The sequence below is a fragment of the Atractosteus spatula genome, chromosome 8 (genome assembly GCF_055471065.1).
Source record: "Atractosteus spatula isolate fAtrSpa1 chromosome 8, fAtrSpa1.hap1, whole genome shotgun sequence".
Taxonomy (NCBI): Eukaryota; Metazoa; Chordata; class Actinopteri; order Semionotiformes; family Lepisosteidae; genus Atractosteus; species Atractosteus spatula.
The window spans coordinates 17,509,707-17,525,833 of NC_142713.1; the positions used below are offsets into that span (position 1 = coordinate 17,509,707).

Genomic DNA, 16,127 nt, shown 5'->3' on the forward strand with positions numbered 1-16,127 from the left:
CCTATGGAATAGTGACACCCGAATGAAACTGAAAGACATCAAAACGGCCTTTATATTTTAATTATCATATATTGTACTATATTAGTGTTATTCAGGTATAAACAAACAAACAATAAATATTAATGCCCTTTGGCGCTGGCGTGTACTTATTTTGGTATATTAAAATCAGTTTGAAACATTAATTGTCACGACAGCTATGAAAAACAGGACTGTAACGCCCCTAGGAGTCAGTATGTCTCTTTTCTTATGGTACTTCATTTCCGCTTCCAGTGGAAAGAAAAAATCCGTGGGATGAGTTATTCAACAAGTAGTGGTAACTATAACGGGCTCTAAAGTACAGAAGTACCAGATTTTAGTGTTTCCTATGAAGCGTGTGCCTTTCGGAAATACGTAACTAACAAAGCAATCAGTAAAGTGAAACTCTTTAGAGGCCGAGGTAAACTGAAGGAGATTCTTGGTCGAGCGGCTCAGCTGCAGAAGTTGGCTCAGAAGTTGAGAAGCTTAGTTCTGGCCTTGGCTGGGAATAGCGTGTGCACACTTTAAAAGGTACGTTCTCGCTTTTAAGGTTTTTTACTGGAAATAATATTTTACATGAATACTACTGATAGCGTATTATACTATTATTTTTGTAATGTTCTGTACAAAAGTTAGCAGTAGTCCTGTTTCAGTGAGTCGCAGTTGACTGCTTGCGTTTGATCTCTTTAAACCTTTCTGCTTCTGTTCATGGATAAATTAAACTACCGAAAACCTATAGTCTGGAATGGTTAGCCAAGGTGTTATTAACAATAACAAAGTTTACGGCGTACCACAGCAGTGTTTTGAACACATGTAGCATTTATAACATTGCGCGATGCGACATTGTTTCCATAACGGTGTTTATAAACCTACTGCTGTTGAGCATGTACTGTAAATATTTGTAAGTAGCGTACGTTTTCAAAAATTAGTTTTTAAATTTGGAGATTTCGCGAAAAAAAACTGAAGTAATTGCTATCGTTTTTCTGTTCTTTCTTCCTGGTTTTTATTTTGATCAAATCTTGGTAAAGAACAAAGATCGGTGCGTTTAAGAGAATAGTAGCTTCTTTCATTTTAATGAAGTGATGGGGCTTTAAATCAGTTGTGTCCAACCGCGGTATGGCGGAGACCACTTTCTGATGGTTTTCATTCCAGCTGAGCTCTAAATCTCCTGTGCTGGTTGATAAAATGTATTGATATACAGCACAGTATTTTCATGTTTAGACTTTACATAACAATTATTTTTGCACTCAGTGTTTCAAAAATGCCTTACTTCAAGGATACGGTTTCAAGGAGCCTCTTCTCACCTTCTGTATCATAATTTCTGATTGAAAATGTCTTTAGAGGTGAACAATTTATGTTGAACTGACACAAGTGAGTATGTATCAGACACTCCCATAATGAGCTTTTTTCATTATGCAGATGTCCATTTGGTTCAATTTCAGGCAACACACCTCAGTGAGTGCAGTTTTGAAATGCCTTTGTACGTTTGGTACAAGGTTATGCCAGTTAAAATCTCCAGCAATAAACTAAAATCAATTACCGCATGATTAAGAACTGGATTACAGCAAAAAATCTTAATACATCCCGGGGCCAGAGTTGAGAAGTGTTAAACAAAACAAGCCATTGAAGCAGAGACACTGCATTTCTGCAATAGTCTACAGTATATTCTTCATCGATTTTCTGTTTTAAAAAATTGTTTAAAAGTATATTTCTGTAAACAACTTAAGCCAGTGTTTTTGTAATTAAACATTTCTACAGAGCTACTTAAAACACAGTATTAAATAAATGTGAGTTTGCGTACAACTCCATCCACCTCATGTCTTAATACCAAAGCACCTGAAAATTCCAGTCATGTCATTACATAATGTTAAACATCAAGCAATTAGATTTGTAACTGTTATGAATGAAGCAAGGGAAACAAAATAAGAATACAATGTGAACGGACTTCAAGCATTAGTATCCATTTATAGGCACTCAGCTGTCTGTGTAAGAAGTGACATTTGCTGAAAAGTAAATGTTTTGAATATTACTCGGCAATGGAGAAGCAAAATAAAGTAGCACGGATGTCACTGTTAAAGGAATTTCTGGGGCCTTTCCCAAGCTAAAGCAGAGCAGGGAGGAATGTAAAGAATTGAAGCTCAAATGCCTCGATCACTTTGAGATGCAACAGCTGAGCAGAAGCTACTGTAGTGTCACAGGACAATGTGCCAAAGGTTCAGTGTGGTGTATCACAGCTCTTCATTTTTTAATGATGCAAGCAATCACTAGAAAAATAAAACAAATTGCAACATTGCCCGTGGAAATTAGTAGACATTGACACAAAGTGGTTCGCTTTTAGTCCTGTTCTTTCAGAATGAGTCATCCTTGACTTTTTGGATCTGGACTAAGACTGAACTGTGATGATTGTTCTCTGATTTAAGATTTCAGTTATTTATATTTATACACTGTTGTGTAAAAACCATTTGCAGTACTGCCAAATCTTAAGCAAACTATATTCAGTCATGCACTTTACAATTACAAGTGAAACCTCTGGGTTTTTTTTTTACTGATGACTTCATCTTAATAAAGCTAAATAGTTTGGACAATATTCTATATTAAACAGGCAGTACTGTTCTCTGGTGCATTTTGTTGCAGGACAGTTAAAGCTGGTCTGAGATTAATTTTATCATGCTCTGAAAAAAGGATAAATTATTAATGAGGTAATTACTGTTATTTTCAAAATATTCAACCTTAATCTTCATTGATGTTTCTAAGCAAATCTCAGATTGTTTAACTGCAGAACTGTGCTCATACAATGGATTGAACAGTGCAGGAAGATCTGGATCTTGACTGACTTCAATGTAGTCAGGACCTCATGGCCAGGTTCCACATGTGACTGGTCTTAGCCAGATGTTTAGGGAGTAGTTTATCTTGTATGACAGTCTGTACTTGATTGATGGGGATGAGGGGTGAGACTCTGCCAACTTGGCTTTTCAGTCATTTTTAAGTAATTAATAGCAAAATCCTTATTTCAGGATGTTAAAAAAAGTTCTAGTGGCAACTAATATATGGAAAGAGTTTCCCTTTTAAATTGAGACTTAAATTAAATTTCTAGTATTGTATTTTCTTTTAAGAAACATATAACTGAGCCATTAATTATGTTCTTTCCAATTGAGCTATTTTAAATGCACAGCTCATGGCGGATAAGCGTGAAGATTTTTGTCTTCACCTTTGCACAACCCCCCTCTCCCTTGCCTGTCCGTGTTGACAGGCACTTTGAGGCCTATGGGCAGCCAAAAAAATGGCCGAAAGATAACTTTTCTTTTATTCCTGTGCTAAGCTTCTAGGAGGTGGTCAATTACCGTGACTCTCAGAGGGAAAATAGTCACTTAAGCACAACCCCCTTATCTGAACTAATATCTGACACTATTACCTAAGCTCCATAAGTAGGTCCCAGTGCATTTCTACAACATTTTCTGGTAGTTTTAAGATCATGCTCATCATTGATCATTGAGGTGAGACCTGCTGTCTCCTGTCCCCCAAAATGACCATCTCTCAAGCTTAGTCACGTTCACCTGTTCAGGATCTTCTCAGCCATTTCAAGATCTTCAACGGCTGAGCAAATCACGAACACGTAATTATTGAAAGGCATGTTAAATGACACAATTGTGATTACAGTTTCTTGCCTTGATGAATAGGGATGAATGCAGCCTTAAAACAGTATGTACCACATTTGTAATTGCTTTTCAAGTCTGCGTAGCTCTTAACATTTTTATACTTAATGTTAATCCCCATAGCTAAAAAAGTAAAGTACTTAAATGGGGAAAGATAAATCGAGACGGTATTTGTATTGTCATTGTTTTTAGGTTGTCAAGTAAAACATGGGTTAACCATGGAGCATTACATCTTAAGGATAGTTTTGTTTAAAAAAAATAAACTGGTTCTGATTTTCTCTTAGTTTATTTGATGGATTTTATTATATTACCAAAAACATTTACACAGAAGGAAATCCAAAGAAATTTCAATGGTGAACAGCTGTTGACCTTCAGAGTTAAATTGAGCGCTGACCTTCCAGTGCAGGCTCAGTTCATCAATCCACAGCCCTCTATCTGCTGCTTCATGAATGTTCCCTTTCACAGGGAACTGAGGACAATACACAAACCAGTATCATGCTGCTCTGCAACAATAGTCGGGCTATGTGCTATCATAACGTATTGATTTTACCCCTTTGTTTGAAAGGAGAGAGACACTGTCTGTACCAATCAGTCCGTACAAATAGGATGGGGGCTGAGTGTCTGTTCAGGGTTTTTCCTGTGTTTTCTGGAGATATCACCACAACTTCCTTTCTGGGTGTGAAGCTAGGCAGGCCTGCAGCATACAGTACATTTAGGGACATTTAGGAAAGTCTAGCTTTTAAAAATAAAATGTAATGATGCTATAAGCAGTTTGTTGTAGGTGGTCAGATTTTTTTTTAATTAATTGTGATGGGTAGGCATAGTTATTTGGCAGTGTACTTGTTATGAGAATCTGTTTATTAAGTACACTAATTTCTCTGGCATAATACCGTGTTACATCAGACTTTTATCTATCTGCATATATAAGCGCGGAAGGATACATACGTTCTGTGGGCTAAGTTTAAACACTTCTCATTATAGATAAAACATTAATTGAAATTGCCACTCCTCACAAACAGCTTTAAAAATTGCATTATTGAGTTTTTTTGTGTATAGCAGGGGCAAGTTATTATAAACTTTATAAATGAAAGTGCCTTTCCAAACTCAAGGAAGCTGTAAATAGTGATACAGAAAAAGACAAGAAAAACAAGAGCATGCATTTTTATATAGATAGAATGTATGGCAATCAGACATAGACCTTGGTAAAACGTTTTAAGTTTGGATTTGAAGAGAGTTAAAGAATTTGTCTCTCGGAAGAGTCTGAGGAAGGTCATTCATTAACGCTGTAGCAGTGACAGAAAAGGCACTGATTTAGTCCTAGTAAAAAGTCAGTAAAGGTCCATGATTTATTCCTCAGTGAGCAGAGCACGAGCCTCAACTGAGAGGAGCCTACAGGAGGGGGATATAAACATAGAGCACTTCAAAGATGTGTGATGGAGCCAGACTGTTTAGAGCCTTGAAAGTCATTAACAAGATCTTATATTGAATATGTGACATTATAGGCAACCAATGTAGAGATTCAGGCCTAGGAGTGATATGCTGCCAAGGTGTGGTGTGGATTAGTAGCCTAGCTGCAGAGATTTGGGCGAGAAGAGAGTTAGGGAACCCATAGAGTAAAGAGTAGGAGAAATCATGCCTTGCTGTTGAAAATACATGAATCAGGCACTTAGCATGGAATATGGGATTGCCTTACTTGGGCAATACAGATTTTTCACACAAGGCTCAAAAGACAGGAGAGAATCAAATGTGACTCCCATTTTCCTGGCTATGGCTGATATGTGAATGGGGAAACCATCCATCATTACCCTGAAGCCCTTGAGCTTTTCTGGCTGAGATTTGCTACCCAACAGTAATGTCTTTTTTGCCACTATTTAACTTCAGGGTATTTGATGTCAACCAGAGTCTGATGTCACACAAAACCAGAGGTAAGTGACAGAGAGGGGAGACCAGAGGGGGAAGATGTTTTAATGTAAATCTGAGTGTTATTAGCATCACAATGAAACTGAAGACCATGTTTGCATATAGTTTGACAGAGAGGAAGCATATAAATAATTAAAAAAGCAAAGGGCCCAAGACTAAACCCTGTGGCATATTGGGATTAACTGGGGCCATGAGAGATTTATGAGGACCAAGGAAGACAGAATGCTGCCTGCCAGTCAGAAAGCAGCAGAACCAGTTAAAGACAGTACCATTGACAGACAAAAATGTTTGCAAGTGATTGAGCAACACTAATTGATATACTGTATTCATTCAATTTATTTTTATATAGCGCCTTTCACAACAAGGTTTCCCCAAGGCACTTTACAAAGCAAGTGACTACATGTTGTGAATACAAAACAGAAAAGACCAGAAGACAACAGAGGAGAGGAACCAAAAACTCCTTAGTAAGGAGAAAATAAACCTCTAGGGGTCCAAGGTCAACTGGATGCCCAAACCCTTTGGGGGTTAATCCATCTATCATGTCTTCTGTATGTCAGTACTCCATGCTGATCTCTGTAGACCAGCAAAATCCTCCTAAACGATAGCTACATCCACGATGTCCCTCTTGGATCCATGGCAGTGATGCAGCATCCAACTCAGATGCTGCCCAGCCCGGGCGCCATCCGGACATGTGGGGAGGCGAATAGGATAGTTTGGTCAGAACAGATGTATCTACCTGGTGGGCCAACACAGAGACACGCAATGGCGTTTACAGCAGCACCAGCAGCCATGGTTGCAGCACGCTATAATGTAAGGTGTGAGTAGGCTAGGCTGAAGTAATAGGTTTCCAGTCTGGATTTGAATACTGAGATTGACTCGGCATCCCGAATATGGGGTGGTAGACTGTTCCATAGGCTGGGGGCCCTGTAACTAAAGGCTTTACTGCCAACTTTTTTTATTAATGCATGGTATATGAAGAAGACCTGCATTCTGTGATCTAAGCGGGTGACTTGAATTGTTTACATTAATAAGTTCCATTAGATAGACAGGTGCCTGACCTCTGAGAGCCTTATAAGTAAGTAGAAGGATTTTGAAGTCTGCCCTGTACCTGACTCAATGAAGAGAGCTAAGTATAAGGGTTATATGGTCATTCTTTGTGCTCCTAGTAACAATTCTAGCTGCTGCATTCTGAATTCGCTGTAAGGTGTTGAAAGAGTGATGATCCCTGATCGTAGGGCATGTATTAATTTCTCTATTTCTTGAGTGGAGAGAAACTGCCTTAGTTTAGCAATATTTCTTAACTGTAGGAAGCATGTTTTCGATACTGTTTTAACATGAGAGTTAAACGAGAGGTTTGTGTCTAATATGATGCCTAGATTATGTGTAGATTACATTTGAGACAAATGTTTAACTCCTCTGAGTTAAGTGCTGAAGTTATAGTAGTCCTATCAGTATTGTTGCCTCCAAACAACAGAACCTCAGTTTTATCAGTTGAGTAACAAAAAGTTTTCACACAAACAAGTCTTTACTTCATTAAGGAAATTAACTAAAGTGATAATAGATGAGTTGTCGTTAGGTGTAAGCGAAATGTATATTTGAGTCTCATCAGCATATGAATGAAAGTTAATATTATGTTTTCGTATGATCCTACCTAGCGGCAGCATGTACAGAGAGAACAATATTGGTCCCTGTGGTACCCCAAATTGAACTGGTGACATTGACGAAGAAGTACAATTATTAGATATTTGAACATAATGAAAACGATTAGTTAAATATGAAGTAAACCACTTAAGGTCGGTTCCACATAAGCCAACTACAAACTCAAGCCTGTGTAACAAAACAGAGCGGTCAACCGTGTCAAAGGCAGCACTAAGATCTGGAAGCACAAGAACTTCTGCATTCGCTGTGTCAGTCGCTAACAGTATCAGTTACGACTGTTGTTAATGCAGTTTCAGTGTTGTGGCCTGGGTGGAAACCAGACTGGAATTTTTACTGTATCAAAAGCAGCACTAAGATCACTAAGATCATTCACAACCCTTATGAGCAGTCTCAGTGCTGTGATTTGAGCAAAACCTGGACTGAAATGGCTCAAACATCACAAGTTATCATGTGAGCCTGTAATTGATGTGCAACCACGCATTCTAAAACCTTAGGCCATGATTTTCTTCTTCTCTCCTTATTTTTAGGCTTCTGTCTCACTACATACAAAATGAACTTCACATTTTACATGTATTACCATATTATCCCTATTGCTATTCTTTTAACTTGAGGAAGTCTTGATTAGTACACTGTTCATTAAGTAATAGTAAGCCTTTAAAATTTCAAATAGTTTGTTTCATGTTAGTGAGGTAATTCCATTTGAGCCACACACAACAGCTTATCAGGCCAGAGCTTATAATAATAATAATAATAATAATAATTGCTTACACTTTCCATTTTCTGGACACTCCACTCAAAGCGCTTTACAAGAAATGGGGTCTCCCCTCCACCAACACCAATGTGCAGCATCCACCTGGATGATGCGACAGCAGCCATAGTGCACAAGAACGCTCACGACACATCAGCTATCAGTGGGGAGGAGAGCAGAGTAATGAAGCCAATTCCTAGATGGGGATTATTAGGAGGCCATGATTGGTAGAGGCCAATGGGAAATTTGGCCAGGACTCCGGGGTTACACCCCTACTCTTTTCGAGAAACGCCCTGGGATTTTTAATGACCACAGAGAGTCAGGACCTTGGTTTTACATCTCATCTGAAGGACGGCGCCTGTTTACAGTTTAATGTCCCTGTCACTATACTGGGGCATTAGGACCCACATGGACCGCAGGGTGAGCACCCCCTGCTGGCCCCACTAACACCTCTTCCAGCAGCAACCTTAGTTTTTTCCAGGAGGTCTCCCATCCAGGTACTGACCAGACTCACACCTGCTTAGCTTCAGTGGGTTATGCTGGTCTCTAGGTGTCTCTAGGTGTGAAGCGATCAGACAGCAAAACTTCCTCCTGGATGGGACTCCGGTTTATCGCAGGGGTTAACCCCAGCAGTATACGGTACATTCCTATTTATACAGCTGGGTGGACCCGAGCAACTGTCTTCCTCAGGGGTGCAACAGCACTGTCTGCAGCATGTGCTGAAAGCTACAACACACCAGTTTTCAGTCTAGAGACTTTGGTATGTGATGAAATACTAAACAATGTCAGGACATGCCAGATAGCAATTTAAAAGCCTTTCTTATTTCGAGTAATAGTATTTTTCAACTTGTTGAACCCTGCTGTCACAGGGGGTGGATAAATCAAGCACAGTATTTTGTGAGGAACTTATTCTTTAAGTAGCTCATTTTTTCACTTTAAGGACCAGGAATTCCTGGTATTGATTATTGCTGGAGGTATTATCACAGGGGGAGGCTGAATTTCTGGGGATTCATTTAGGACATTAGCAGGGTCATAAACCACTCATGGGCAAGAAACCTTTTTTAAATAGTTTCTTTTTAGGATAATTATAAGGTTATGTTTGGAATTAATTTGTCTCTTTAAGAAGGATATGAGCCATCTAAGTTTTCATTTGTATTTCCTTTATTTAGACACTTTTATTTAGAATTTGACATTTGAGTTGTGATCTCCACCCAAATTTGTAATTGCCGGTTGCATGTTTTTCACATCTCGGCCCGCCGCTCAGAGTCCTCTCAACCAAAGATGGGAGTCAATAAATAATTGCAGGTGAACTTCTCTGTCTTCAGGTCACTTTTAGCCTGTCACAGACACTACCCGTACCGCATGGCATTCACCAGCATCACTGAATGCCTGCTAGCGTCTGGGTGCCAATTCTGTAACAAGCAGGTTTCCTCAATACTGCTGTCACACTGGCCTTGGGAACTGGCACTGAAATGAAAACACCAAATTACTTTTGTGTCTCTGATGTGCCATTTAGTGGACAATAAAAGTACTGTCAGAACCATACATGTTTGCTGAATGTCCTATGGCTCCAGTCATGGTTTCTTCTCTTTGGCAGTAATGAAATTTTAATGCCCTCAACGTACAGCTTTGTAAAATGGCACTTGCTTTTAAGACATTTGGCGCAAAGAATTTTCACTGATCAGAGACAAAATATGCTACTGTGTTACTGGGTAGGTTGTCTTGAGAATGGATTTTGAGGCTGTTTTCCCAGATATTTTTAGCTTACCTGTCTCCCGTCAACCTTTACACTAACTGGTGCTGACTGAGCCAGAAACAGACATGCTATGCTTGGAGCCCCAGGTGCAGAGAAGAGTGGGCCATTTCCATTATGCTGTTTGAACAGGAATAATAGAGGAACTGTAGATGTAGAAAATAAGCATCGAGGTGATGAATTTACAGTGGGCTCTGCTTTCACCTCTTCTTGCTCTGGCTGCTGGAAGGCTGCACACAGGGGCCTGAGCAGTCTGTTAGTATCATTCACTTTCAGCTGGAGGAATGTTTTTCAAGCCAAGACACGAATACGGCTCTTTTGCTCACGTTCTCATTATCACATCAGTATGCAATTCAGGCAGAAACAGAACACATGGTTGTGTGATTAATTCTGTGCTCTGTGCCTGTGTTTTTTTACACGTGTTAAATATCCCCACGCTGGCACTCAAGTCATTTCTCTTTGTTACATGAAGTCTTCCAGGTCAGTACAATGTTAAGTGTTTTGGCATTGCAGCGTTGTCTTAAATTAAGTATGAAAGGATAATCTCACTTCTTGTAACTTTGTATCTGGTTGGTAATGGAGGTATACAGATGGAGGTAAGCAGAGCTTGTACTGTTTCCCTGTAGCCCTTTAATGAAGTGATAACATGTTGTATGTCCTTCATTTTAGCGGGTAAGCCAGATAGCACATGTGGAATACACAAATCTCTAGAAGAAACTATTTTATGTTGGTTAGTGTGCGATATGGGAGAGTTTTTTTCCCCAAAAGTATGAAAATTGTACTGTGCAAACACCAAGGAGATCTAATTTAAATTATGCCAGTAAACATAATTGTTTCACAAGTTTAAATATTTTTTAGATTGTATGCATTCTTTAAAACCTTTCTACCTGGTAATCAATGATGTAGTTGTGAATGTGGTTGTGTCATTTAAGTTTTTGGGAGTTATGATCTCTAATGTTCTTAAATGGGATATGCATATGACTTGCATCACTAAGAAAGAATCGGAGAGAATGTTGTTTTTACACCATCTGAAAAACTGTGGTGTCCCTCAACCAATTCTAATAGCTTTACAGAGTCATTATTGAAAACATTCTTGCTGCCTCTATAGCTGTTTGGTTTGGCAACACATCTGTCCACTGCAAAGGCAAACAGAAGTGTTTTGTGGAGAGGGTCATTGGTTGTCATCTGTCCTCCATTGATGGTCTGTACATTTCAGAGCAAAGAAGCTGGAAGGAAAGATTGCTGATGACCCCTCTCACCCAGTTTACCACCTGCTTCATAAATGTCCCTCAGGAAGACATTATAGTCTATTAAAACCAGAACCACCCAGTATGTGAGCAGCTTCTCTCCTAGGGCTATATTTTTGCTCAACCAGAATTCCTCATTATACTGTATGTGCACTGACTTAATGATGTCTGTTAGTTGTGTGTGTGTATGATGTAAAAAAAAGTTTTTGCTAAATGTAGATTCCTTGTAAATGAAATGTTCTTGAGGAATAAAGGCAATTCTGATTCTGAAATTGTTCAGTGAGTAGGTTATAAGTGTCATCTCTGTTAGTTACCAGCATTTCATCAAATATTACTTACTTCCTTTATTGTCCCAGATGGCAAAGTGTCTTTTCAGGCAGGGAAAAAGACAAACATAATACATTCATCACAATGTGAATCTATTAACAAATAAACATATGTGCGTAAGATAAGAAAACAAGTCAGAAGATTTAAATAATGCTTGCAGTAAAAAACAGTTAAAACAACTGGGATGTCTGAAAGAGAAACAGATACCTAACATGCATGATAAAAATAAAATATTAATCTGCACAAGTAATTGATTTGTTAAGGTTAGTAGCCATGGGAGTGAAAGATGACATAGTTCTGTCGCACTTAAATCTAGGCAGTCTAAATCAATGTCCTGATTGAAGAAGTTCAGATTTAGGGATAACAATCAATAATTATATTGGCCTTCTGCACAACTTGTTAACTATAGATGCCATCGTGTCCCAGGTGCAAAATATTTTTACCCAGTGGCAAAAGCTTTCTGAGCTTACTGTACCACAATAAGCCCACTACACAATAAGCCCACCAAATTGTGATGTTGCTTGTATTTTGAACATATTTTCAAGAGTAAAGTAGCTTGGTAAGTGATGATTTTAAGGTTGTTTGTCTTCAGATATACTAAATACATAACTCTTAAATAAGAGATGTACCGCAATGAGAAAATGTAACTGAAAAGAAATTTAGGAGTCTATAAGAAAAGATTATGCATACATTAAACTATACAAATCTGGGATTCCAGATTTTTTTTTAAATAGAAGAAAAAGATTAAGGTTTTCCTGGTATGATGCAATTGCAAAACCAAAACTACAGACACAGCATTTAATATTATCCACAGGGTATGTGGATGTGAGTGTGTGCACGCACGCATGCGCGCTCATGTTAATCATTGAGAATTTCTGATGTTCCTATGAGAAGATGACTTTGAGGTTGTAGCGGCGAGGCTTATTAATAAGGAAGAATTAAGTGTTCTGAGCCTTCCCAAATGAGGCCCCATTTCTCTGTTCATCTCTGTGGTGCAGCCACAGAGAAAATATTCATGCAGGCTGATAAGGTTTCCTAGGACAGCTCCCAAAGGGGGATGCACTTAGCTAAGCCTAGCTATCATGATCAATGGTCATCCATTGGCGCCTATCTGTCTAGGGAGTGCCAGATGGACATCTGGACTGCATTCCTAAGTGTCAGGAGTAAGTGACTCATATCTCACCTTGATCAACCAATCAGGGACTGGTAGGGCCGAGTAACCCACGTGGGACTCTGATGCCCATGGAACTTTCAGCCAATGAACGAGCTGAAGTTCCTCCAGGTAAAAACAGGATTCAGGAGATTCAGTGAGACTTCTGTGGACTTTTCTAAAGGGAATTCAAAGGAGAATTCCAGGGCAGGACAGCCCAGGAGCAGAAGGCTCCCAAGGGCAGGACATTCTCGCAGCGCGCCTCCTGACCATCCTGAGACTCAGCCCGGACAACCACGGAACGGCCAGTGTGTCCGAGTGCCAGAACTTTCCTTTGTTCTAAGAGTCTAGAGCGGAAGTTGCCAGAGAGTAACCAGAGGATCCACCCGAGGTTAGCATCAGCAGCAAGCCTCGTGAACAGGTCGGAACTGTGGAAAGCTGAATCACTATTCAGAACTAGCTCTTCATCAGGAACGAACCGGTCCTCTTCCTGACTTGCTGGAACCCACAGTCATCTTTTCTCCTGTGCACAAACTTTGCTAGTTAAAGCCAACACTAACTAGCCGGTCAGTGAGCATCAGCAGCGCACCGTCGCAAGCCGCACAGCACAGCCTGGCACGGAGCCAGAGAGCGCGGATTGGAAAGCAACAAGCCTGCAACTGTTTCTTTGAGCCCGCAGGAGATCTGAATCCCCAAAGATTGGATGAGTATTCAACTTCAATGCATTACAGCTCGAGAATTCAATTGCTATCCCAACCAGTTGATATCAATTTAATTCCTAAGAGTTATGTACTTGTTTTGAGTATCTAATGTAGAAGTTATAACCAAGTTCATTTATGAAACGGTCTAAATGAATGATATACTGAACGTATGTCCTCTTGATATGTGTAACACTTCATAACTGATTGAATATATACCTTTTGTATTCTGATAACCCTCTCGATAAGATCCGTTAGGTTTATATGCATATTCTATATATTAATAAATGTATCCTCGTGTATTAGTACCTGTGTGTGTGCGTTGTTTGAGTTATGTCGCATGGTTGGATTCTAAAGCCATCAAAAGAATTAATTCTGTGATTTACTGCTACAATTAATAATTGTCCCAGTAAATGCCCAAACCCTACAGAACTGGTGCCTTCAGAGAGCCACTACATTTACATTTTGGCTATGGCAACGTTACAAGGTGGTACTTGGATGCTTTGGTTTCATCAGGGGTGGTACTTGGTTTAAAAAGTTTCAGAACCACTGTGTTTAGACATCAGGTTTTACAAGATTGTGTATCATGGCTTCTTACTGTACCCCTTTTCTCCCATGCTGGAAGCATGATAGTTCTTTTTTACAGGTAGTACAGGTACAGGTAGTTCATGATTTTAATTTGAGTGGTTTTGATTTTACACGCTTTAAGAATATACAGTATGCCACTCCATAATTTCTCTTGTTCTGTTCTGTTCTCTTGTTAACGCTCTGTGATCTTCCAGCCAATGTTCATCTCTCATCGTCTCATTCTTAATAAATCTATAAAGTGTTTTTGTCCTAGTATTTACCTTAGTATGTTTGTTGTATTACATGTAAAACATGTTAATAGGGTTTCTTGGTTAATAAAACCCTAAAATAAAGTAAGGTAGTGTTAAAAATGGGGGGTTGTGAAAATGGTGAAAATCAGGATTTGACTGAGCGGTTTAGTCAATAATTTTTTATAACCCCCAACTTGTGATTTCGAGCACCCAAGCATATACCCAAGTACCCACCCATATACCCAAGCAGCTGGTATAATCAGAGGCATGTGAATTCTTTGTTCTCTGGCACAGCTTTCGTGAGAACAGTAACAATCCAGGCACACTTGGTTAAACAAATATTTATTAATGATCACAAGAGACAAACTACACTACATACAGCACACAAGTTACTTTATGTACAGTATTTACAAACAAAACATTTCAGAGGCCTAACATTCTGGTCACACAGAAAACCCCAGATTGCTACTAAGCATTAAACTCTTTAGAGGCCACATAAGAGATGAGCTGCTTTCTAACTAAATATAAAGCAACTTGCAGTTAAATCTCTCTCTCTGCACCCTGGATGCCACAAAATAAATGGGAACCTATATGCCTATCCATAAAAGTGCACCCTAAGCAGGAAATATATTTCTAACTGCAGTATCTTTTACCCAGGGAACCCAAGTTCCCTAAAAACACAGAATAGCATGCTCTCTCTTTTCCTTGCTTAACTGAGCAAATTTTGCCATGTTCATTCAGGAATTACAAACTTTTGCCCATGCTAACTACAATATATTTATAGTGTAACGACTGCAGAGTTCGGTACGGAATGGAGCAGGCATAGGACAACGTGAACAACACATTTATTAACCAGAACCAGGGAAAGTTACACAGGGACAGGGATTATAGCTCTGCACCTACACTAACACAGACACGGAAGGGAAGAGACCGCCTCACAGCCCCCATCCCCTTATATACAGTCCGGTTCCCCCAAGTCCCACCCCTCAGGCGCTGTTCCCAGCCTGCCTTGCATGCTCACGGCCAAAGAAGACAGAGCAGTCGTTAAGCGCCCCATGCGGGCACTACAGTAGTAATCGTGGACCCTCACCTTTCAACAGTGTTTGGTGACAAAAGGTAAATGAGGTAACATGAAGTAGTTCCAGTAGGTAGCTGCGTCAGCATGCGTAGGCTGCAAAGGAACAGGTAACAGGTTTATTCCATGCTGAAAAGAAAAGAAAGGAAACATGTTTCAGCTGTGGAGCCTTCCTCACCCCTGAAGAAGGCTCCACAGCCGAAGCATTGCGTTTCCTTTCTTTTCTTTTCAGCATGGAATAAACCCGTTACCTCTTCCTAATGAGGTAACATGCTAGTTAACTGTGAGAACATCTAACAAAGACAATTTTAAGCTTCTTTTACTGTTCTAACACCATGTTATACACATTTCTGACTTCTAACTAACCTGGGTTTCAGACTGCTTGCTTTTGGTGTTCATTTTATTGAAAATGATAAATTAACACTTTCAATGCAGTTTACTTAAAATTATAAGTACACATATCACGTAATTAAATACGTGTTTATAGAGAAGTGTATACAGTTTGAAGCACGTATAATCATGAAAAATCTGGATTCAAGGAGGTGTACTCAAACCTTTGACTGGTACTGTAGGTCCAGTCTGATTTGATTGGGATGATCAGGAAGTAGGAGCTCTCCCCTGGCTCAAGCTTCAAGTCTCAACTCCTATGGATGTCTCTTTCTTCCTCCTTCTTTCTGTGCTCTTCTTGTGATCTTATACCGTGTGTGTCAGTACTGCTCCTTGCCAATCATTGATCCACAACTTCCCTAGGTATACTAAGGTAAACTTGACAATTGTTTCTGCTTAAGGGACCCCCAAATCTCAGTTAGCACCCTCTCTCCTTTGAAGTTAGAAGTGTTTACTCTTCCAAGTGTACAAACTTCATCTAAAATCTAAGCGACAGTTCTCAGTCACCTAAAGCTGGAACAATAGCATTTAAAGAATAAAATCAGTGCAACTGCACTTTTTTATGAAAAAAGTAATTTTATAAAATAAAAATGGTGGATTTATCGACCTCAACATTTAATAAATAAAATGTATAACTAAAACAATGCTAATGTTCTAAAACACTATATGTAATTCTA

General features: G+C 39.3%; 1 protein-coding gene across 2 annotated transcripts in view; it reads left to right on the top strand.

The window, feature by feature from the left end:
- Window positions 1-286: 286 nt before the first annotated feature.
- The window catches only part of tspan9a (tetraspanin 9a), a 196,337-nt gene continuing 180,496 nt past the window's right edge, over window positions 287-16,127 (top strand). The window contains exon 1 of one of the 2 annotated variants that reach the window (XM_088924055.1): window positions 287-546. The gene's annotated coding sequence lies outside the window, so the exon portion shown is untranslated. The remainder of the gene's footprint in view (window positions 547-16,127) is intronic. The other variant, XM_088924056.1, reaches the window with a different exon arrangement.